Genomic DNA, 22,415 nt, shown 5'->3' on the forward strand with positions numbered 1-22,415 from the left:
ATCTGAGCTGGCCGCAATATATAAAGTATACCTTACATACACGCACACCCACAAATATTGGAGCGTTGCCCCACTGACTTAATTAATGGGCACATCACACTGTATATCGTCGGTGCGTTTGATAGGGTTTTATTGAGAACGCCTTGGATGTAAAGAAAAAAGAAAAAAGAGGGGGAGAAAGGGGGAAATATAAATGAGAAACTGAGAAAATATTCGTGTCCTTTCGTCAGAAAAGAAGGGAGACATACTCTAGAACTACTTTCTCTGCTCATTTGCCTTGAAAGCAAAGTGCCACTGAATTCTGCGGAACTTACTTCCGAGGCGTATATACGTGCCGAAGATGGGGCTACGTGTTCCTGCAGCTCCGAAGATGGTCAGGACAGGGGGCTGTAAAGTCAGAGGCCGTTGGCGTCGCTTCGAATTCTGCCCGCCTGCCTGCCTGCCTGTTCGCTTCGCCCTGGGGACAGCCAGGGCTCCGCAGCGCCGAGGCGCAGCGCCTTAACAAACTCTTGAGTGAGGACAAGCTCGCTGCCATCCCAGGAATTATCTCCCCTCTCAGCCTCCAGAAGAGGGGGAGGTGGAGGGAAGACCGGAGTAAATTTTTATTCCTGCTTTTCGCTCCTGCCGATGACATGTCCAGAAAACTGCTGTTTTAAACAGCTCCAGATTGGACGTCCCGACTCCGAATTAAGCTCTTGAGCGTTCAAAGGCGCAGGCTCCCGAGCCTCTTTAAGGCCTAACGATCTCAGCCATCAGCAGCGGAGAATATATCGGGAGAAAAGAGACCTCCACTCCGGAGATGAAGACTGTCCTCACCATCTAATTCTGGAAGTTTAGCTCTGTTACATTTGAGAACTAAACTCCTTTGAATATAGTACGATTAATAAGCGCAGGATCGGCCGCTGCACGACTCATTCGTGCTTTCTTTCTTTCTTTCTTTCTTTCTTTCTTTCTTTCTTTCTTTCTTTCTTTCTTTCTCTCTCTCTCTCTCTCTCTCTCTCTCTCTCTCTCTCTCTTTCATCGTTTTAGCTGCCTTCCCTCACAAAATGTAATCTGGCTTTGTTTCCGCACATGTGGTTTATGAAACCCTTCCTTCCCTCCCCGCACCCCAACCCCCTGGCATGTAATTCGATTTTAAACACCGTATTTTAATATATTATTTCCCCACCCGTGCAGGCAGAAGAGAGACAGATGAACTAACAAAATAGGTTTCAAATAAAAAAATATGGGGGGGGGGGACGGCACTACGTGGACCAAAAAGAAGCCCAAGAGCTGGAGATGAAACCCCTTAATTAATAAAATGCACGTTCATCGTGTCAAGTGTGTGTGTGTTGCGAGTCACGAGTATTCATTTGGGGCTCTGCGATTTTAATCGACAGATATAAAAATACTTGGGAGAAAAGACAGTCTTTTTGAGCCTATGCCTCTGGTAGTGCATTGCTTAGTTAAAGACGGCTCCAGATTCCGAATTTTATCTCTCCCGCCCCCAGACCCGTGCCAGACCTTCCTTCTGTAGCGAGAGAAGATTGTGAATGAAAAGCTTTGAAAACGCACCCATTTTAGGAAGAATAAGAAACTGCCTATTTTTTTAAAGGCATGAGAAATTAACTACTCTTGAGGTTCATAAGAGCTCCCTAACTTCTAAACTGAGCAGAGGCAAATGACCTGCTTACTGGATTTGTGGATGGGGGAGGGGGTTTTCTAAGTAAAACGCTGCTGGAGGATAATTGTATAGGAGGCGATGGCGGACAGCACTTTTTCTGTGCCTGGCCATCCCCATCTGTACTTGTGGGGAGTTAAATCCGAGGCAATAGACACGGTTGAACCCCGGCGAGAAGAAAGGGAAAGCGCTGAGCCGAAAAGAGAGGGTGTTGGGGGGGGGAATACGAGGAGGAGGGCGCAGAAGACTTCTGGGCTTTTGGAAATGACGTCCCTCCAACCTGGATGAAATTGACTACATCATGTATAAGCCTAAACTGTAATTGACAAGGCTTGGCCAGGCTGCGCTCCATCAATCGCTGATCACAGGGCCTCGAAACGAGCCAGCCGGCGCGTTTGGCTCCCGGATGGCTTTCCTACTCTCCACAATTAGGGAGATGTCTCCTCAGCCCCCGCGACACATTAATTTAATGTGTCTTTGGCAAAAGAAAGAACTTGGATTAAGCGGCGTTGGGGAACTGACATCCATCTTTATTCCTTCTTTTCTTTCTCTCTCTCTTTCCGTTCTCTCTTTCTTTCGTCCCTCCCAGCTCAAGCTTTTTTTTTTTAATTGTCTCTTTAATTGAAACCCAATATGGTAATAGATACCGTGCTCAAATTAAGAAAACGTGTCTTCGGCTACAAGATGGGCGTTAGTTCAGCCGATCCGGCGGGCTCCATCCTGCGCCTGCCTGTCAATTTCCCCCTACTCCTGCCTCTATGGACAGCAGCCCCTTTCCTCCCACCAACACCTCCCCCGCGCCGTCGGGTTTTCGCTGTCCTCCAGCTACAAATGTCTCCTGTTCCTCTCCCCCCCCCCAGCCCAACTTCAGATTATATCTCCTTCCCCCTCCCCACCTCCAAAGTTCTGAGGTATCAGTCCATTGCTTAGCAGCGGCTGCCTAACTGGCCGTGCTTCAAAACACCAGCAGCGGTTGACAGCTCATCTGATCACAGGATCAAATGCCCCCTTTGTTCGGCTCCTCCAGGTGAAGCGAGAAGAGAAGGAGGAGGTCGACCTCCTCAACTGGTCCTGGCTCCTGGTTGCCATGTCCTTCTTCAGTGCCTGCGATGGGGATACAGCTGGGTGGGAGACACGGCAAGAAAATAGCATTTCAGACCCTTCGACTTGTCCTCTTCGGCGGAGGGCGGGGGAGAGTCTGTGGGACCGTGACTAGGCTTAGGAGGAACTGTGTGTGCCACGATGGTGACAGGTGATAAGTTACATTCGCCTTCTCTCTCGCGCTCTCTGTCTGCAGCACAAAATCTGGTCGACCTGGTTGTACCGGGTCTACAGGAAACTGAGTCTGTAGACACCGGAGGCCGGGACAAAGCAGCCTCTTGCTTCTGGGATATCTCAGCCCTTAAATGGAAAGTAAGTTGAGTTGGCATGTAAGGTGGGATCAAATGTTTAGGATGGGAGGTCCATCTTCTTGATTCGTGTCTTTGTTTGCGGACCTGCTATGCTGAGCTTCTTCTAGGCAGAGGTCCCGGTGTCAGAGAGGAGGGCAAAATTCACCCGCAAAGCAACACAGAGGTCCCGTTCCTGAGATCAAATTGCACAAAATCGTGTCCTTCAAGAGCACCATCATTTATAGAGAAAGGGGAAGGGGGAAAGAGAGAGAGAAAATATAGATTTGTTTAGTTTGTCTCCCGCCTTTCCACCAAAAGGTGCGCAAGGTGATTAACAGTAAAACACAAAGCAGCAACAAAGAAATAAATAAACAACAACCATGAAGGCAAAACATCAATAGAGCCAATTCTTTAAAACACGCACAGCCTATCAGATATGGTACACTGTGGTAAACAGACAGATGGATAGGATGGGTTTGAATCGGATCACCAGATCACCGGCCAAATAGTAAACTGACGTATCACTGGCCTTCTGATATAATGAATTGTTGGTATGCTAAATGGTCTCAGAACTTCTGAGGCTACAGTTTCCTGCTGTCAACCTGAGATGGCCCTTATCCACTCACCCACCATTGGGATTCTTCCCGTAGCAGGAGAATATAAGTATTTGGTTATATCCAATTAAGTCTTGCTCAAAGAAAACCCACTCGAAATCACTGGACCTTAACTTAGAGTCCAGTCTAACATTAGTCCATTTATTTGAATGGGACTGCTCTGAGTATTGCTTTAGGGACATAATCATTGACTTCTCTTTCACCCCCTTTTTAATCCTTGTTTTGATTCTGCAAACATTTCTGTTGATCCAAGACAAACTTTAGTCTACTAATTTGAGTGGGAGTAGGACTTAGCAACTCAATGTCAATATTAAAGAAAGAAATACAAGTGGAAAGATCAGGGGAAAGTGGATAAAAGGCTAAACGCATCGATACCCATAGGTGCCAACTCCCTGGGGCTCTTGGTGCCCGAGCACCCACAAAACTCCCCATGAATGGGCCGGGCACCCACAAGTTTCGATGCCAGAGCCATGCACGTTGCATGGCACCCACGGCCCCGGGCGCCCACAATCGCGACTCCGCGGGGCCAAGTTGGCGCTCCTGTAGTTGTCTATGATGTACCTGACTAATTCCTATTCCCCTAGTTACTGAGTCTGCAGTTCGTCACACGCTTACATGGGAATAAGTCCCCCTGGAACTCAACAGCACATATTTCTGTGCATACATGTGCAGGGTTCTGTGCTGTGACTCGGACGTAAATGGGGTTATTCCTGAGCAATCGTAAATTATATGGGGTCTAAAAGATATGAGAAGGGAACGCGCCTTCCCTCCAAACGAGCCCTGGCGTGTAAGAAATCCTGGTTTGATCTCCGTTTGAGGATTACTATTACTACTACTACTTCTTATTTTTAAAGAAAACTTCCCCAAACTCCCGATTAAGATTTCTATTAAGATTTTATAACTTGCTTTAAAAAGGTGCGGGGGGGGGGGCGGACGGGTAGCGGATGAGAAATTCCCCACTCCATTAGATTTATTCCGGTTGGGTTTTATGAATGGGAATGTGGTCATTAATTTCAGTGCAATGAGATCGCATTCACTGGCATGAGCAGACTCGGCAGTCAATCTCACTTAGTTTCTAATTTCACTAGACTTTAGGTTTGGCGTTGTTTTTTGTTTTGTTTTGTTTTGGCGTGGTTGTTTTTTATGTGTTTAGAATCGCGATAAAAAGTTTATAATAATCCAGCCACTCTCACAAAATTAGATGGGTGGATTGAGTCCTTTTACCTTTCTGCACGCGCGCCCGTTGCCAGGATCCCTTATTCCGAAAGCGATCGAAACACAGAGGGGGGGAGGAGCCCGATTTAGCCAAAAGTTTAGGATTTTACAGCGCAATCCTATGGCAAGGACTTCAGCGCAGCAGCTGAGTCCCAAGTAAGTAAGTTTGTGCTTAAAAGATTGAAGGCGCTCGTCTGCTCGATTTCAACCAGAGAGAGCCAAGCGCGCGGCTTGAATCTCTCGCGTTGACATTAACGTGGCTTTAAATTGCTTAACGTTGGCTAGATCCTTCACCAATAAAAATATCAAAATGAAGTGACTGGAGTATGCGGAGGAGGTGGGGGCACACCTCGAAAATAGCCGTAAGCATAAAAATTAAGTAGCAGTCAACATTAGCTAGACTGCCCGGGCAGAAAGCCATTTAGCATAGTTCAAAAACGGTTATGAAGTTGTCCAATGCAATATCTAATAATCAATGTAAGGGGAATGATTACAAGGAAGAACTGGGAATGTATGCTAATCCAGATGTTTTTATTGGCACAGGCTGTGTTTAGGGGAGCGGGGAGGGTGGGAAAGGGAATTAGAGAGAGGAGAAAGAGAGATCCAGATAGATTATATGCGTAGAGTCCGATGGTTTATGAGGTTTTCGAAAGCGGCTGGCGCCATTGCAAGGTCTATAGGCTAAAAATAATGCATCCCCCAGCTAGGCAACTTCGAAAATCGACGCGCTGCTCCCTCTCACACACACACAATATTCTGACTCTTGCACTAAATTGTCCCGATCAATAATTCAGAGACTGTGTCAAAGGATATGTAAGAGTAAGTTACAGGAAAGCTGGATAGCTTTTTCACACACACACACGCGTGTGATGTCTTCTTGGGACAGAAACAAACGAGTAACCAAAGGAGCGTCTGGAAGGAACAAACGGAGGAAGTAACCTACGTGAGTTTCTGGCTCCTGCAACCCCAAAACATATGAACAGATTAATATCGCCCAAAGCCCTGCTGGAGCACATCCAAGATCCATCGAGCCCAGTATCCTGTTTCCAAAAGCGGCCAGACAGATTCCTCCTCCTAGCTCACAACCAGCTTTTCGCCTTTGTCCATCCGCAGCGTCTGTGTATTCAAAGACAAGGGCTCCCTAAACATGAAGACTCTATTTAGCTCTCGCAGCTAAGTAGCTGATAGCCCTTCCTTGAGCTCTTGTCTTGCCTATGGGTGTATCTAGTCCTTTAGGAGAGGGAACCTGTGGGTTTTACCCAACTCAGAGTAGACCCATTGAAATTAGTTGTGTTGGTTGCATTTATATTCCACCTTTCTCTTCAGTGAGCTCAAGGTAGCATACATGGTTCTCTCCCCACCCCCCAATTTAATCCCCTAAACAAGGTAGGTTAGAGAGGTAGTGACTGGCTCAATCCCCTAAACAAGGTAGGCTGAGAGGTAGTGACTGGCTCAAGGTCACCCACGGAGCTTTGTAGCCACCTGACAGTTTGAACCCTGGTCTTCCAGGTCCTGGTCCAACTCTCTAACCACTGCACAACACTGGCTCTGAACCTAAATCAGTCATGCCTATTAACTTCAATGGGTCTGCTCTGAATAGGACTAGAATTCTATACAATTCATTGGTCCTCCATCAGAACTCTTCCATTGCTCATCCTTGGCTATGATGGGGCTGATGAGAAGCTAGGAGTTCAACAACTTGACACAGGACATAGCTTAGTTGGTTAGAGCACCATGCAGATGATGTCAAAGTTGCAGGTTCGATCCCTGTTTGGGACAGCTGCATATACATGTATTGCAGGGGGTTGTACTGGATGATCCTCAGGGTCCTTTCCAACTCTACAGTTCTATGAATCTGCAGGGCCAGGAGCTACCAGACCTGATGGCTATGTTCTATTTCCACTGTGGGAGGCAGTGTACTTCTGAATACCAGTTGCTGGAAACCACAGGAGGGGAGAGGGCTCTTGTGTTTGAGTCCTGCTTGGGGATTCCCACAGGCATCTTGTTGGCCACTGTGAGAAAAGGATGCTGGACTAGGCTGGTCTTTGTCCAGATCTAGCAGGGCTTTTTTAAAGAGGATAAGACAAAGTCATGCAGGATAAGGTATCAACAGCTACTAGCTATGGTGGCTACATTCCACCTCCATGGTACTCCATGGCCTCTGTGTAGTGTTTGCTGGAAATCACAGGTGGGAAGAGTGCTGTTTCACTCAGGTCCTGCTTGGGGGTTTCCCAGTTGTTGGCCACTGTAATAACAGGATGCTAGACTAGTTGGGCCACTGGTTGGATTCCCCAGGCTCTTCTTACATCCTTATGTTCCCTTCCCTACTTTAAGCACAGACAAACATGATTTTATAGAAGCATAGAAGCAGACCTCTATAGAAAATGGAGCGGTGAGAACAAAGTGATGTTAAAAACCCAGATGTTTAGAAGGTCCATCAAAGAGATAATTCACTTGACACAATTAAGATGGGAAACGGGAATCCATGGACAACACCCTTTGGAAAGTTGTGCTCTACAGATCCCATTGTAGCGAACAGGAACCACATAGGGGAACTCTTAGTATCTTTGGCCTGCATTCACTCAGTGTGGCATGTATTGCTAGGGAGAAGCCCCCACTTATGCCCAGTCATTTGAATGCAACAAGATCTTCTTAAATTGGACCCACTTAAACATGTGGACACCTTCAGTTCCATTCTGAATTCATTACAGAGTCCAGCAGAGTGGAGAAACAGGACACATTTTCTTGGAAAAGGATTGGGTGGCAGTTCCCCATTAGTTTATTTTACCCAATAATGATTATCTTCTTATCAGCTGCATGCACTCCATCAATAGTTGGTAGAGTGAGAGCCAGTGTGGCATAGTGGTTAGAGTTCAGACTAGGACCTGAGAGACCAAGTTTCACTTCCCCATCCTTGCCCATGAAGCTCACTGGTTGACCTTGGGCAAGTCACTGACTCTCAGCCTAACCTACCTCACATAGTTGTTGTGGAAATTTAATGAGATGTTGTGGGGGGGACCATTTATGTCACCTTGAGATCATCGAGGAGATCATTGGGGAAAGGGCAGGATATAAATTCAGACTGATCTTTACTCAGAGTAGACCCACTGGCGTTAATTGGCCTAAATTGATTGTGTTCATTAATGTCAGCGGATCTACTCTGCATATGACTAACACTAGATCTATACATTGTGCTGAATCCAATATCAGACCTACTCAGAACAGACCTATTAACATGAATGAGCCTAACTAATTTAGGCCCATTAGTTCCAATGGGTTTACTCTGAGTATGACTTAGGTTGGATACAAATCATTATTGCAGTGATTTTTTAGTTTTTTATTTATACTTTTCAAATTTATACATTTCATTAGTTTTACCATCAATTTAACATTTCAGAATCAGACTTCCTTCCCCCTCTTTCTGCGGTTCCTTAAATTTATTTTTTAATATCTTTTGCATATCCAAGTTCATTTAAATTGCTCGTTTAATTATCTACTGTAAATATATACTCTTATAAAACTGCAGGTTATTACAATAATCCTGCTAATGTTTTTATCTGTTTACAATTTATCTGTAAATATTCAATAAACCACTTCCATTCTTTTTATTAAAAGTTTGTTATCTTGATTCCTTATTCTTCCGGTAAGTTTCGCCATCATCATTATTGCAGTGATTCTTACAACCATCTGATAAATAAAATCATGTTTAGTAAGTATCCCCCAAGATCTCTTGTATTCCGTGCCTGGTAAATATGCACTACACATAAGCCAATGCTGAGAAATTAAACAGTTCAATGCACATTTTTTTGTATGCAGATAGGGTTAGTAAGACACCTGGGTCACAACTTCCATTCGGTTCAGTCATGGCTGACTCTGGGGTTGCGGCACTCATCTCGCTTTATTGGCCAAGGGAGCTGGTGTACAGCTTCCGGGTCATGTGGCCAGCATGACTAGGCTGCTTCTGGTGAACCGAGCAGCACACGGAAACGCCGTTTACCTTCCCGCTGGAACGGTACCTATTTATCTACTTGCACTTTGAGGTGCTTTCAAACTGCTAGGTTGGCAGGAGCTGGGACCAAACAACGGGAGCTCACCCCATCATGGGGATTTGAACTGCCAACCTTCTGATCGGCAAGTCCTAGGCTCTGTAGTTTAACCCACAGCACCACCCGCGTCCCTGCTGGCAGTCTTACTTAACCTAACTTTTCTACCTCAAGGGGCTGTAGCGCAGATTGAATGCCTGGTGGGGCTGTCATATATGCTACTCAGAGCTCCTTGCAGGAGGAGGTGGGGTGTAATAGAGGGAAGAGGCCTTTCTGGCTGGCTGCATCTGTTCTGTGCCAGGACTCACCTCCAAATAGCTCCTCTTACTGCCTGTCCCAAGGCCAAGGAACAACACCTGTTGTCACCAGCAGGGTCCATAAAAAATGTGACTTGGAGAAGGCCCAGCCTATTTCAGACATACACAGTTCATGTGTCTTTTACTGTGTGAGACCTTAGGAGACTACTAAAATGTGATCTCCACTTCTGGCCTGCCCCCACCAGCCCCTTGAGCTCAAATGTGTGGCCAACCCATCAGCTGTGGCTGCTGAACACTTAGTATGCATATCCGGGAGAAATTCGGCCGTCTGCGGCAGTTATATCAGATACTATTTACATAGTGCTCTGGAGCATTCAGAGCACTCCACATTATCTTGGTAATTCTTGCAGCAACACTGTCTTATTAGTTTTATTATCCACAAATTGCAGATGTGGGAAGGGAGTGAGAGAAAAAAATATCATGGTGGGGGGTGTATCTCAATTCCTTAGCAACTAGCACACTAGCTCTCATCTCCACCCTGGACCCTCCAGTGGGAGATAAATGCTCTCTCCACATGCCCCAGAGACATTTCATTGCATGGTATTTCCAATGTCAAACCTTCTACAAGGGTGGCAATGGGAATGGAAAGGAGGGAAGCCTTGATTCTAAAATTAAACTCTTTGGATTAATTAATTCTTCCTAGGAAGGCTACCGCTGAATCAGAATTTATCAAGGAATTCTGAACACTGAATCAAGACATAGGATTTTTATCACATTGTGTGTCTTCATTAGCTGGCCAGTGCCAGGATATCTGTGGTATCTATGACTATTTCTTGGGAATAGCTCCCAGCCCAACTGCATGTGTTAATACAATCTTCTCAGCAACACTGAGCCAAGTTATCAGCAGTCTGCTACTGTAAAAGGTGTGCCTGTTTAACATATATTTAAACACTTATCACCGACTGTATTTTTTTCCATTTCATTGCCATTTGACTCCCACCTTGCAATCTTCTCATTTACAGCTAAAATCGTACTCCATGCATCTAACAAAAGTCGAGTCTTTAAAAGCTTATGCCATAATAAACTAGTTGGTCTCTAAGGTGTGGCAAGAGTCTATGCTTTTGCTGCAGGAAACTAAGGTGGCTAGTCCCTCTGCAAATCTTCCTAGGAAGCGATAGGGGCTCTCCCCAGGTTAAAGAAATATTTGCCACTAGTTAGTAAACAGGGTTAGTTTTTAGCTAATTGGTGGAGTTGCCTGCATGCTTAGCACCTGCAAGGTGATGTGAGGAAGTTTTTGAATGGAGCTGAAGGAGAACCTGTGTGGTGAAATGGTCAGAGTGTTAGACTATGACTTGGGAAACCAGGGTTCAAATCCCCACATCGGGTGCTCTTGAGCCAGTCACTGTCTATCAGACTAATCTACCTCAGAGGTTGTTGTAAGGATAAAAGGGGAAGGGGAAAACCATGTATGCCACCTCCAGCTCCTTGGAGGGAAATATTATTTGTTTGCTTGCCTGCTTGTTTATTGACTTCCTTAGTTATTTCCTCTTTCTCCAAGCAACTCAAAGCACCTTAAAGATAAAGGTAAAGGGACCCCTGACCATTAGGTCCAGTCTGGGGTTACGGCGCTCATCTCGCTTTACTGGCCAAGGGAGCCAGCTTACAGCTTCCGGGTCATGTGGCCAGCATGACTAAGCCGTTTCTGGTGAAACCAGAGCAGCCCACGGAAACGCCGTTTACCTTCCCGCCCGAGCAGTACCTATTTATCTACTTGCACTTTGACGTGCTTTCGAACGGCTAGGTTGACAGGAGCTGGGACAGAGCACCGAGAGCTCACCCCGTCGCGGGGATTCAAACCTTCTGATCTGCAAGTCCTAGGCTCTGTGGTTTAACCCACATTACAGTGGTACCTCAGGTTACATACACTTCAGGTTACATATGCATCAGGTTAAAGACTCCGCAAACCCAGAAATAGTGCTTCAGGTTAAGAACTTTGCTTCAGGATGAGAACAGAAATCAGGCTCCTGCGCAGGAGCAGCAAGAGGCCCCATTAGCTAAAGTGGTGCTTCAGGTTAAGAACAGTTTCAGGTTAAGTACGGACCTCCGGAAGGAATTGAGTACTTAACCTGAGGTACCACTGTACAACCCAAATAAAGATGACATTTTTTAAAAAGTAGTACTCCTATTTAAAATCAACAGCAAGTGACCATTAATGGAGACCACTTTATTTTAGCTGCCCAAAACGTTTAAAGCGACGTGCAGGCTCTCAGCCTTAGACGTTCGGCCTCTGCAGTGGCTGTTTTCCTAACCACGGTCAGCTGGGGAGGCGAACCTGACCTCTGCCTGCCCAGAAGTCAAGCGACCCATTCTGCCCCTTGCAAAACGCGAGACCCACAACAAGGCCCGAGGCCCCGAGGCCCGAGGGTGCTGGAGACCTTTCTACCTTCCTTTCAAAGCTGGTGGCAGCGCGAAAGGGGGCGGGGGGAGCGAGAGAAAAACAATGCGTTTGCGCTCCTGGCCTCTCGCCTTGCCCGCGACGTGTAAGGAGTTTATGCAGTCCCAAGAGGTGATTAACTAACTCTCCACACCCCCGCCCCCGCCAAAAAAAAAACAACACCTTCCTTAATGAGCAGCTGAAAAAGTTTTTCAGAGCTTCCACAAAAGGCGGAGGATGCCGCTTATATGTCAACGCGGGAGGGCACTTAGGAACGCCTCCTCTCCCAGCCCCGCAGCCGACTTCTGTCGCAGCCCTCCAAACGGGGGTGAAAGTTTAAGTCGGGAAGGAGCGTGTAATTGCCTGATTGCCGGACCTCACGCGCGGCTCGCCGCATATTTAGGGCGAAAGGGACGCCGACGTCAATTTCACCCTCTACCCACCGCGGCCAGTGCATTGATGATAAACACCGCCTGCTGCACGTTTTTTCTTCTTCTTTTCTTTCCTGGCGGTGGTTGGGGAAGGCTCTAGAAAGCTCCAAACTAGCCGCCTAGACAACAAGGTCTGACTCCGTATTAGGCTCCCTATGGAAAAGCCGCGCGCCTTTAACGGTCGTAATAAAGTAAATTGGACCCAACTTAAGTCGCGTCCCTTAATTCCCATGGGTGTAGCTCTGAGCGGCTACTAGCATTTGAGACAAGCCTCAGATCTCGCTTTCCCCTGAAAGTCACCCCGGGGGGCGAGTGACAGGGTGGTGTAGTGGTTAGAGTGGTGCGCTAGGAGCTGGAATTCTCCAGAGTTCGAATTCTCTCTCTCTCTCTCTCGCACACACACACACCCTGCCGTGAAGATCACAGGGTGGTGACCTTGGGCCGGTTGCAGACTCTCAGCCTAATCTATCTCACAGAGTTGCTGCAAGGATAAAATGAAGGTTGCGGGACCTGCGTAGGCCGCCTTGAGGTCCTTGCAGGAAAGGTGAATATATAAATGCAAATATCACTTACACAATTCCACATACACGCCCGCACACACTACATACATTTAAAAGCGATTCCGCATATATTTCAAAAACGGTTAAAAATAGCTCCAGGACTGATACAGGCAGGGGAAAGAGCCCCACTTTAAAACCCTTGTTGAGAGAGGAAGGTATTCAGCGGGTCTTCTATTTTTAAGAGAGGGAATGATACTCCTAAGATCACTCCCTACGAAGCGATTTTTTGAAGTATTCCCGTTTTTAAATAGCGTTGTTGCCTAAGTAGTTTTAAATCTGGAAGCCGGTAGCTGAATCTCCCCCTACGTGGTTTCAATGCAATAGGAGAATAATGAGAAAGACCTTCCTCCTGGGCAAAATAAAAGAAGGCGACGCTTTTCTAGCGGCCCAAATATTCGCGGATCAGAGATAGAGCGGACGCCACTAGGCGAGGGAGGAGACGGAGATCCGCGTTGAGAGGAAAGGAAGTGAGGTGAAGTAGTTAGAGCAGGGCTAGCCAACGGTGCCATCCAGCCGTAGTTTGACTCCAATACTCATCAGCCCCAGCCAGCAGGACCAATGGTCAGAGGGGATAGGAGTGATGATTCAGCAATATCTAAAAGGCATCGCCTTGGCTACTGTTGAATTAGAGGTTCAGGGTTTAGGACTGAGGAGACCCGAATGCCAGTTTCAGCTTTGAAGCTCACCCGGTGACCTTGGGCTAGCCTAACCTACTTCACAAAGTTGTTGTGAGATTAAAATTGGGAGGGGTAAACAAGGCGCAACCTTGAGCTCCTTCGAGGAAAGGCGCAGGTATAAATAAGTACAGTATGGTTAGCTATAATTTTTCAAGAGCTGGAACACGACCAACCCGAGGCTGCGTACACACTACGACCATTAAAGCACATTCCCCTCACCTCAATTCAGGGCTAATTTGTAAGGTCTTGCTGGGAACTGAAACTCTGCAGTGCCCAAAATTCTTTGGGGGAGAGGATGCACTTAGGATACACTTTCAGGGCATAGTGTGTACAGCAGCCTCGGTTTAATCCTGCGTTGACAAACGAAAACCGAAGAATGAAACGGTGTAGTGTCCTGGGTGGCAATCAGATGTTTGTCCATTCATAATTTGCCATTTGGGGAGAATATTTCAAAAAATATCCTAGATAATAGTCGTATCTTTTAAAAGCAAACAAACCGCGAAGCTTGCTTAATTGCAACCTGCCCTGGAATTTATCGAAGTTAGCGCGTTAGATTTGGACCAAAGAGACTTGCAAGTCTGTTCTAGAGCTCACTGGGTGACGTTGGCCAAATCTCTCCCTCCCCTCCTTTTGGCAAAACCTACTTAACACCGTTACTGAACTGATAAAGAGAGGCGGGGGTGGGTGGGTGATGTGGGTCTCTTTGAACTCCTGGCACAGTGAGCCAAGGCTGAAGCTCCTGTATCTCCGTGGCTGGTGATTAGAGTGTCGGTCTAGGACCTTGGAGACCAGACTTCGAATCCTCGCTCAGCCAGGGTGACCTTGGGCCAGTCCAGCTCTCTCAGTCTAACCTACTTCGCAGGGTTGTTGTGAGGATAAAATGAGGAAGGGGAGAGAACTGCGCGGGCCACCTTGAGCTCCTTGGAGGAAAATGAATGTAATAATTTGGAAGCCTGTAGACCAGAGACAGGGGGGAATTCGTGGTCCCTCCAGACATCGGGGATTTCCGACTACCATCATTCCCAGGCAGCCAGGAGCAGGAGTGCTGGCTTGGCCTCGCGACCGTGGGTGCCCTGCAGCGTGCATGGCCCTGGCACCCAAATTTGTGGGTGCCCGGTCCCTTCATGGGGAATTTTGTGGGCCCCACCCAGGGCCCCAAGGAGTGGGCACCTATGGCCAGGAGAGCAGTCGGGAATGTTGGGATCTGTAGTCCGACAGCTTCGTCGAAAGCGTTCCTTATCTCTTGACTGCGACAGGTACCCAATGGGCGAGAACACCCGCCAGCCCTATCCTTAGAGTTTGGAGAAAGGGATATCTCCGAACCCCTGGATGTGCCACAAACTCTGACAGGACACCTCTTAGGAAGCGCTTGACCTTGCCCTGCTCCTGAGGAGGTGGTCCATGAAGGGCAGATCTTCCTTCAAAGAAGCGCGCGGGGGGGGTGGCGGTCAGCAGCACCTTAACCCTACCGCTGTCCCCCAATAAGGTGTAGAGAACACAGAACAGGAACGCTACTTCCAGCTCTGGTTAGGAAAATCAACATAGGTTCGATAGCAATGAGTGTAGACAGCTGGATCGACGCCAGGCAGATGCCTCCTTATCGATGGCTCAGGCGTCCTCCCCTCTCCCACACCCTCGCCCTTGAGTTTAAAGGCTGAGCTGTATCTGCCTCCCTCCCTCATCCCTCAGCCGCTTTGGTTAGAAACCCAGAGCAAAGGCTTTAGTCTCCCCTCGATGAGGCGAGATGGAGCCTAAGATGGTTGGTCAGAGACTTCAGAGAAGAAATTCCGCGTTATCCTCTTCCCTCCGCCATCCGATGCCTTCCCCGCCGCCCCTTCATTCTTGTCTCTTTCTCCTCTTTTACTTGTGTTGATTTAGTTCGTCCTCGAGACTTTCCTTGCAGTCCAAGGGGGAGAAAAAGCGGGGCTAAAACGTGCACCACCGAGCTCTTTTGGCCAATATTTAACTAAGATGGCTGGGCTGGCCATAGGGTGACTTGAGTCGGCGGGCTGGTTAGGTTTGCTTGCAAATTAATCATCCAGCGCGCAGTCGGCGCCAGTGTAGATTTATCACACGCAGGCGGGGCAGCGGTTGGGGGGGGGGGTTGGAATGAGACTGCCGAGGAGACACAAAGAGCGTTCGCACCTTCCCGCTTTTGATCCTCAGATTAGTGCGGCCTCCCTCCAGAATACGAGTCTCCAGGGGGCTTAGTCTGGGAGGTCACTCGGAATCGGCGGAAGTTTGCACACCATTAGGAGGGGAGCGCGGGCGATTTCGCAGGCGGCGTAATCCGTAAACATTCTAGAGGGCCGCAAAGGGTAACGTCGCGGTGTGGGCGTGCGGAGGAAATTAGAGGGTAGGAACCTGTTGGCCTATGCCTCAAGAGTTTTATTCCAGTCACCCCCACCCCACCCCCAATCATCATTCCAAAACTGGAAGCAGGAGGAAATCAGACATGATCACCCTTCTGGTAATTCCAATGTGGAGCCAACAATCGCACACACCCCCTTCAGCAAATCATATGCATGTTTCTTTTCATTAAAGTAAGTCCATTCAGCTTAGATAGTGTTGCTTTCCGAGGGAGGCCGTTGTGGCACCTCGTACATTTTACTCAGAAGTAAGTCCCATTGAATTCAGTGCAGTTTTTCCCTCAAGGAAATCGGATTAGGATTAGTGGCCAACAGCATTTGTGATGCCCCAACTTTCTGATGAAGTGAACTCCTTTTAGGTAATAAAAAGTTATTCCAGAAGGACTTCCTGCTTAAGGTGATACAATAAACTTCCTTTTTGTTTTGTTTGCTTGCTTTTGCAGGACAGATCTAACTGGGCTTACCCGCTCTGGAAGTTTGCTTCCAGTTAAGGGGGCATAGCGCTATAACCCTCAAGCACTTTGAATCAGAAAGGAATCCCACTATTGGAGGTTTTAAAGCAGAGATTGGATGGCCATCTGTCATGGACGCTTCAGCTGAAATTCCTGCACTGCAGGGGGTTGGACTAGATGACCCATGGGATCCCTTTCCAACTCTGCAACTCTATTATTCTATTGAGATTGACTTCCTATTCACTTTGGGAAGGGTTGCAACCCAGAACACGTTTCCTGGGGCCCAAAGAACCACGTGGGACTTATTTCTGAGTGAACAACTTTAGGAGAGGAGGTTGACCTGTTTGGAATCTGTCCTCAGCCATCTTCAGCACCCTTGTCATCTGCCTTGGATCAGACACTTATGGACTCTGCCTAACCTGTCTCACAGGATTGCTGTGAGGATCAAACCTGACAGGAACTGCTGAGAGAGAGAGATTCCTATTGTTATCATTATTCTCACAACTCCTTTACAAAATATTTGGAAAGTAGGGAGAGTTTTCATACAGAATGACTGGCTTCATAGAGATGGTAGGGACCCCAAGGGCCATCTAGTCCAACCCCCTGTAATACAGGAATCACAATTAAAGTACCCGTGACAATAAGGAATGTGAGGGACATCAGGATTCCAAATATTCTTTTGCATGTACGATTGCTCAGCTTAGAAGCAAATACTGAAGTGTATTATAATTTGCTGAGAAAGTAGGCTGTATGGAAGGGAGAGAGAGTATGGAAAACACCCTGGTACACACCATGCAGATAAAGCACATACCCTCCACCTAAGAATCGTGGGAACTGTAGTTTACACCACCCTGGCACCCTGAACAAACTATAGTTCCCAGGATTCTGTCCATGTGTGTATGTGGCTTAAATGCATGGCATGTATGCTGATTTGCTCATCCTTTAAGAACTTTCCTAGGATGGGATGGGATGGGACTAAAAGCTCCTCAGTTGTAAATGTTAAGAGAGAGGGAAGGAGGGGACTTCGGATGCCCAGACGTCTGTTGGAACCTTGTCCTGTGAGCTAAGGAGAACCGCGAAGTCTCCCAGAACCTTCCTTCTGGTTTCACGGGAAGGGAACGGGAGGGAGAATCCTGAGTTTTCCCTGTTTTCTCAGAAGGCCTCAACCAGCTCAGAGCCCATCAGGAGCTGGGAGGGAGGGAGGATTGTACGCACTGCTATTCACCCACCCACTCCTTTGTGGGACTCTATCCAGAAGGTGGAGAAGAACAAAGTTTTGGACCAGTTTCTAACAGAAGCCGTGAGGAAGCCTCTCTCACGCTCACTCCAGCCCTTCCCTTCCTGCCCGCCTCTCCCCCTGCACATCTTTCTCCACAACGAGCTGCAGGCAACTGAGACTAAAATTGCATCCCCGGACACAATTCCCCTGGAAAGTTAGCCCCACTGAAGTCAGCGGGGCTTACCTCTCAGTAAACACGTCCCTATAGGGCAGGACTGCATGGAGTTCCGAAACACTCGCTGCGAGCCTCCCCATCTTTTGAGGATCGTGAAAACGCGTGTCTGGCCAAATCCTTCTGTCCAGCTCCCGTGACTCTTCCCCTGCAAAGTATACTTTCTCTCTCTCCCCCCATACGCCACCCGCTTTCCTGTGCTCCTTCCACGGGGACCCGGCCCCAGAGGGAAGGGGAGATATTCTGGGGGAATGCAAAGTGGTACTGGACGCTGCGAGGATTTCACCCCCAACTGGCGCCAAGGGCTCTTAGACATGTGCTCCTTGAGAAACACAAAAAAGCCATGTTGGAGGAGCTAATCGCGTTAGATGTTCCGCTCCTATCTTGCTTACAAGATCGCGACGGCCAAAGCCGGCCTCTCCTTCCTCCCTCCCCAAACGGCTTCCTTGTCTCCCAAAAACAACACAATCTCTTTTATCTTTCTTCCCTCTCCCAGGAATTGTGAGCGGGAGGGGGTTATATAAAGATCAGGTCGCTCCGATCCACAAATTCCATTGACCCTTTTTAACCATCACCATTCCCTGGGCGTAATTCTTAGATCACCTTTCCCACACAACAAATATGCCTAATATATGTGTGTGTGTGTGTTTGTTTCATAAGCACAGGCTGTCATTCATACGCCGGCACCGACAATGACCCACAAACGCGTGTACTTTCCCCTTAACTCAGCCGGTTCTGCTGCCACTTTCTCCTCCATCTGCGAAGAGGAGCTATTCCTACCCATCTACAAGCAGGAAAACATAGTCAGGTAAAGGTAAATAATATATAACCAATCGCTAATCCAAAAGTATTTTACAACCCAGTCCTCTATTAAATTTTGGGCGCATCCACGAAAGCCTCCCCACGGGTGATCACGTCTATCTGTACCTCCCCCACTCTTAGAAAAGCGCCTTATACTGCGACAGGTCCATCTGCTTCAGTGTTGTCTGCACTGGCAGAGGCCCCCTTCAGGATTTCAGGCAGGGGTCTCTACCAGGGGGGTGGAACCTGGGGACTTCTGGACGCAGAGCAGATGCTCTACCACCAGTACGGCGCTTCCCCTATCATGGGAGGCTTCCTTATACGGAGTTAGAGCCTTTGGTCCATTTAGCTCAGTATTGTCTACACTGACCGGCAGCGGCCCTCCAGGTTTTCACGCAGGGGTCTCTCCCGGCTGTACCTGGAGGTGCGGAGTTTGAACCTGGCATCTTCCTCAGCAAAGCAGGTGTTCCAACAATCGCCCTTTTCTCATGTCCATAGATTTTTAGCTTTGGGACCCCTCGTCTTTTTCTTCCTTCGTTTCCTTGTTCTTCCTCCCGCTTCCCATTCCCCCTTTCTCGTCAGTTGTGTTTATTCGTCACATTTGCACCCCGCCTTTACTCTCCAAGGAGCTCAAGGCGGCGCACGTGGATCTCCCTCGCTTCTCACTTTCATCCTCAAAACAACCCTGCGCAATAGGTTACTTGAGAGAAAGCGACTGGCCCCCGACACACGCAGCTAAGCTTCGTGGCCCCTGGAGGTTTGAACTCCGATGGAACCCCCCCCCCCCCAGATCCTAGCTGGTGGTCCTAGCTTATGAATCCTAGAAATTGTAGAGTTGGAAGGGAACCTGCGGGGTCATCTAGTCCAACCCCCTGCAATGCAGGTATCACAGTTAAAGAATCCATGACAGACGGCCATCCCACCTCTGCTTAAAAACCTCTAAAGAAGGAGTGTCCACAATCACACAACGGCTCTCTGTCTCTATCCCACTGATCAACCGCCTATATTCTCATCGATTTTTTTTGCACCTCTCCAACGTGCACTAGTGAACATATAAGGCAGATCCACGCCGGGCATTTAAGGTGCACCGAACGCACATTTTAAAGCACACGACTTCCCCCAAAGGATCCTGGGAACTGTAGTTTCTCTCTCGCAGAGCGACACTTCTTGACACCATTGGCAAACTACAGTTCCCATGATCGGGACGGTTCACGTCCTTTAAATGTGCATTGGCTGTGCTTCCGACGTCTGCCCCGGACGTCACACACTGCACAAACGCCCCTCTACAACTAAAACGCCATCTCCCGAGCCCCCCGAGCCCCATAGGCTGGCGTTTAACTTTTAGCACCCCAACCCGAGGAAGCCGAAGCGCATCCGCACGGCGCCCCTGGCAGCACGCGCGCCCAAAGCCTCTCGCCCGTGTCCCTTCCGCCTTTCCCCCTAACCAAACACGCCTTCCTGTGATCTGCCAACATTCAGGCTCGTCCGACCGGCTCCCAAAGATAGCCCGGCAGAGACACAGAGAGAGAAAGAACCACAGAAAACTAGAGGAAGTAGGCGGTGGGGTAGAGATCTCCAAGAGGAGCGGCTGGGTCTGGGTCCCTCCCCCACAAAAAACACACAGGGGGACCACTGTCCTTTGTGCTTCCGGTCGGAGCCCCCAATCCCTCCTTTCAGCCCAAAGCTCATCCACCCACCATTCAAAAATCCGAGCGCCCCCTAACTTTCAGGGAGAGCCAGAAGTGATGTAGTGGTTAGAGTGGTGGACCTGAGAGACAAGGGTTCAAATCCCCACTGGACCGTGACCGTGGGCTAGTCACTTCCTCTCTCAGCCTAACCTAACTCACGGGGTTGTTGTGGGGATTAAATGAGGAAAGGGAGAAGAACCAGGTATGATCTGGAGCTCTCTGGAGGACAGCGGGGGGATACAAATGCAGTAAGTGAAATAAGAATAAACTGCCACACACACCCACCCAGCACACACATATACATAGAGGGGAACAGAGCCGGGATGAAAAGTAACTCATTCCGCGCCAGTATGTCGCTCAACCGCTCTTGGAGGAAGTCGAAAATTATTGTTGTTGTTGTTGTTGTTGTTGTTGTTGTTAGGTTGAATCTATGTTAGTCTTCCTCAGAGTAGACCCACAAAGGGGCATGGATAATTTAGCCCTGTTCAATCCAATGGGTTTACTTTGAGTAAACGTTACTTGGATACAAACTGACGACGGCGACGATGCACATTGGACAAAACCCTTTCTCGTCTTCCAACCCTCTGTCCGCCTCTCTTTCCTTCCTCCACCCCACGTCCTTCCTCCTCTTAAACACACAAAGTCTGGCCGTTTCAGACAGTGGGATTTCACAGTTTGCTTTTCGGATGCGCTTATCAAACAAATGCGGGGGGGGGGGGAGTGGAGAGAGGAGAGAAGGTGGCACTTCTGATTCCAGAGACTATTGAAATAAATAAATAAATAAATGAAACCAAAGGAAAATAAATATACTGTATTGGGTGAGGCGAAGGAACGAGACGGGCAGGCCCCAAGCTAGTCGTAAATGCGATCCCGGAGGGAGATAGTCCGAAGCTACTCAACCCTTCACCCAGGGAGCGCCCCTCAGCAATTTCTTCCCCCAGGACCAAAAGGCGACAAGATCAGGGAGAGATAGACAGTTCTGCGGGTGAAGCGTAGTCCTGGAGGCGAGAGGCAGAGAGACCCCTCGAATCCAGAAGCCCATCTATCAAGTCTGTTCCTCTATTCTTTTCTTTTCAAAAGTGACCAAAACCGTAACTGCGGGTGTGGATTATAGCAAATGTCAGCCGAGGCGTCCTGAAAGCCTCGATCGCTATCTAAGCTACGAACGCCGCTTTCTATCGCTCGCCTGTAGCGCAACAGAGGCGCGTAGACACGACCCGTCCTTCTGCGTGTTTTAGAGAAAACCTGACTACGGCTCCGACAGGATGAACGCGTTCAAAGCGTCTCTCTCTCTCCACCCCCCCCCCTTTTTAAAAGAAGCTCATCCTCGGTGCTCGCGCCCCATCCCATCTTAAAGGGACACCCGCCTTGGGTTTCAACTGGAAACAAGAGGCAAAATTTAAAAGAAGCAAGCCAAAATACTCACGGTGGGCAGCGAGTAACACGTGTGTATGTGTGCACGCGTGTATGTTCCTGCTTCGACAATCCCATCCGGCGGGGGGCGGGGGCGAGCGGAGAGGAGCTCGGTCGCGCGCCAGCACGTGTACCCGGGCGTGGGGTGGGGGTTAGGGACCCGTGAGGGCAAGCGGGCATCCAAACCACTCAAACCCTTGTAGGCAGTGGGGGGAAAAGGAGATCGGAACGTTTGTGGAGGTTGGTGGTGGTAATAGGGGGGCGGGAGACGGTGGTTGAGCTTAGGCACGCGTGAGTGGGACGGGGGGGGTGCGCTGAGAGAGAATCAGCCCAGCCTTCCCCTCCTCCTTCTCCCACACCCACTTGAACCTCCTAGATCTCAAACCCAGCCTAGGCGCGGATCTTCCCCAGTGGAAGGGAAAGGAGGCGATGAAATGGAAAGCCTCGCCGAGAAAAGTTGATGATAAGTCCAAATTGAAAATGTCCCAAAGCTTGGTCAAGCCAGAGAGAGAGAGAGAGAGAGAGAGAGAGAGAGAGAGAGAGAGAGAGAGATTTCCCCACCCCCACCCCTCTTGGTTTTCTGGCTGCGGCGCTGTGGGCCAACTCGCCTCTCCGAAGCCCCCTAGAGGCCAGACGCGTACACACACTCTCGCCTTTCCCTGTCTCTCGCTCGCTTTCTCCCAATGGCTGCTCTCAGCTCTCTCTCTCTCTCTCTCTCCTCCTTCCTTCCCTCCGTCCCTCCCTCCCTCCCTCGCTCGCTCCCCACCCCCCCTTCCCGCCCGCCCGCCCGCCTCTGATCATGTTGACATATTCGCACGGCACGGAGCGGTGGGGATGCTTTGCTGCAGCGTTACAATTTCCGACACCTTCTTTTTATAACTCGCCTCGGTCCCCCTCCGCTCGACCTGTCAAAACCACGCCTATGGAGCCACACAATTGGTCCGAAAGCGTCAAAGAGC

The 22,415-nt window shown here is 48.8% G+C and overlaps 1 long non-coding RNA gene across 1 annotated transcript; it reads right to left on the reverse strand.

Moving 5' to 3' along the window:
* Positions 1 to 112: 112 nt before the first annotated feature.
* On the reverse strand, positions 113 to 22,155 carry LOC309520949. Its single transcript, XR_014214483.1, has 2 exons — positions 21,470 to 22,155; positions 113 to 3,272 (listed from the first exon to the last, which is right to left on the reverse strand). It is a non-coding gene; the product is annotated as an uncharacterized lncRNA (long non-coding RNA).
* Between the last annotated feature and the right edge of the window lie 260 nt (positions 22,156 to 22,415).

This window comes from Podarcis vaucheri (genome assembly GCF_965113315.1).
Source record: "Podarcis vaucheri genome assembly, chromosome: 16".
NCBI classification, from domain to species: Eukaryota; Metazoa; Chordata; class Lepidosauria; order Squamata; family Lacertidae; genus Podarcis; species Podarcis vaucheri.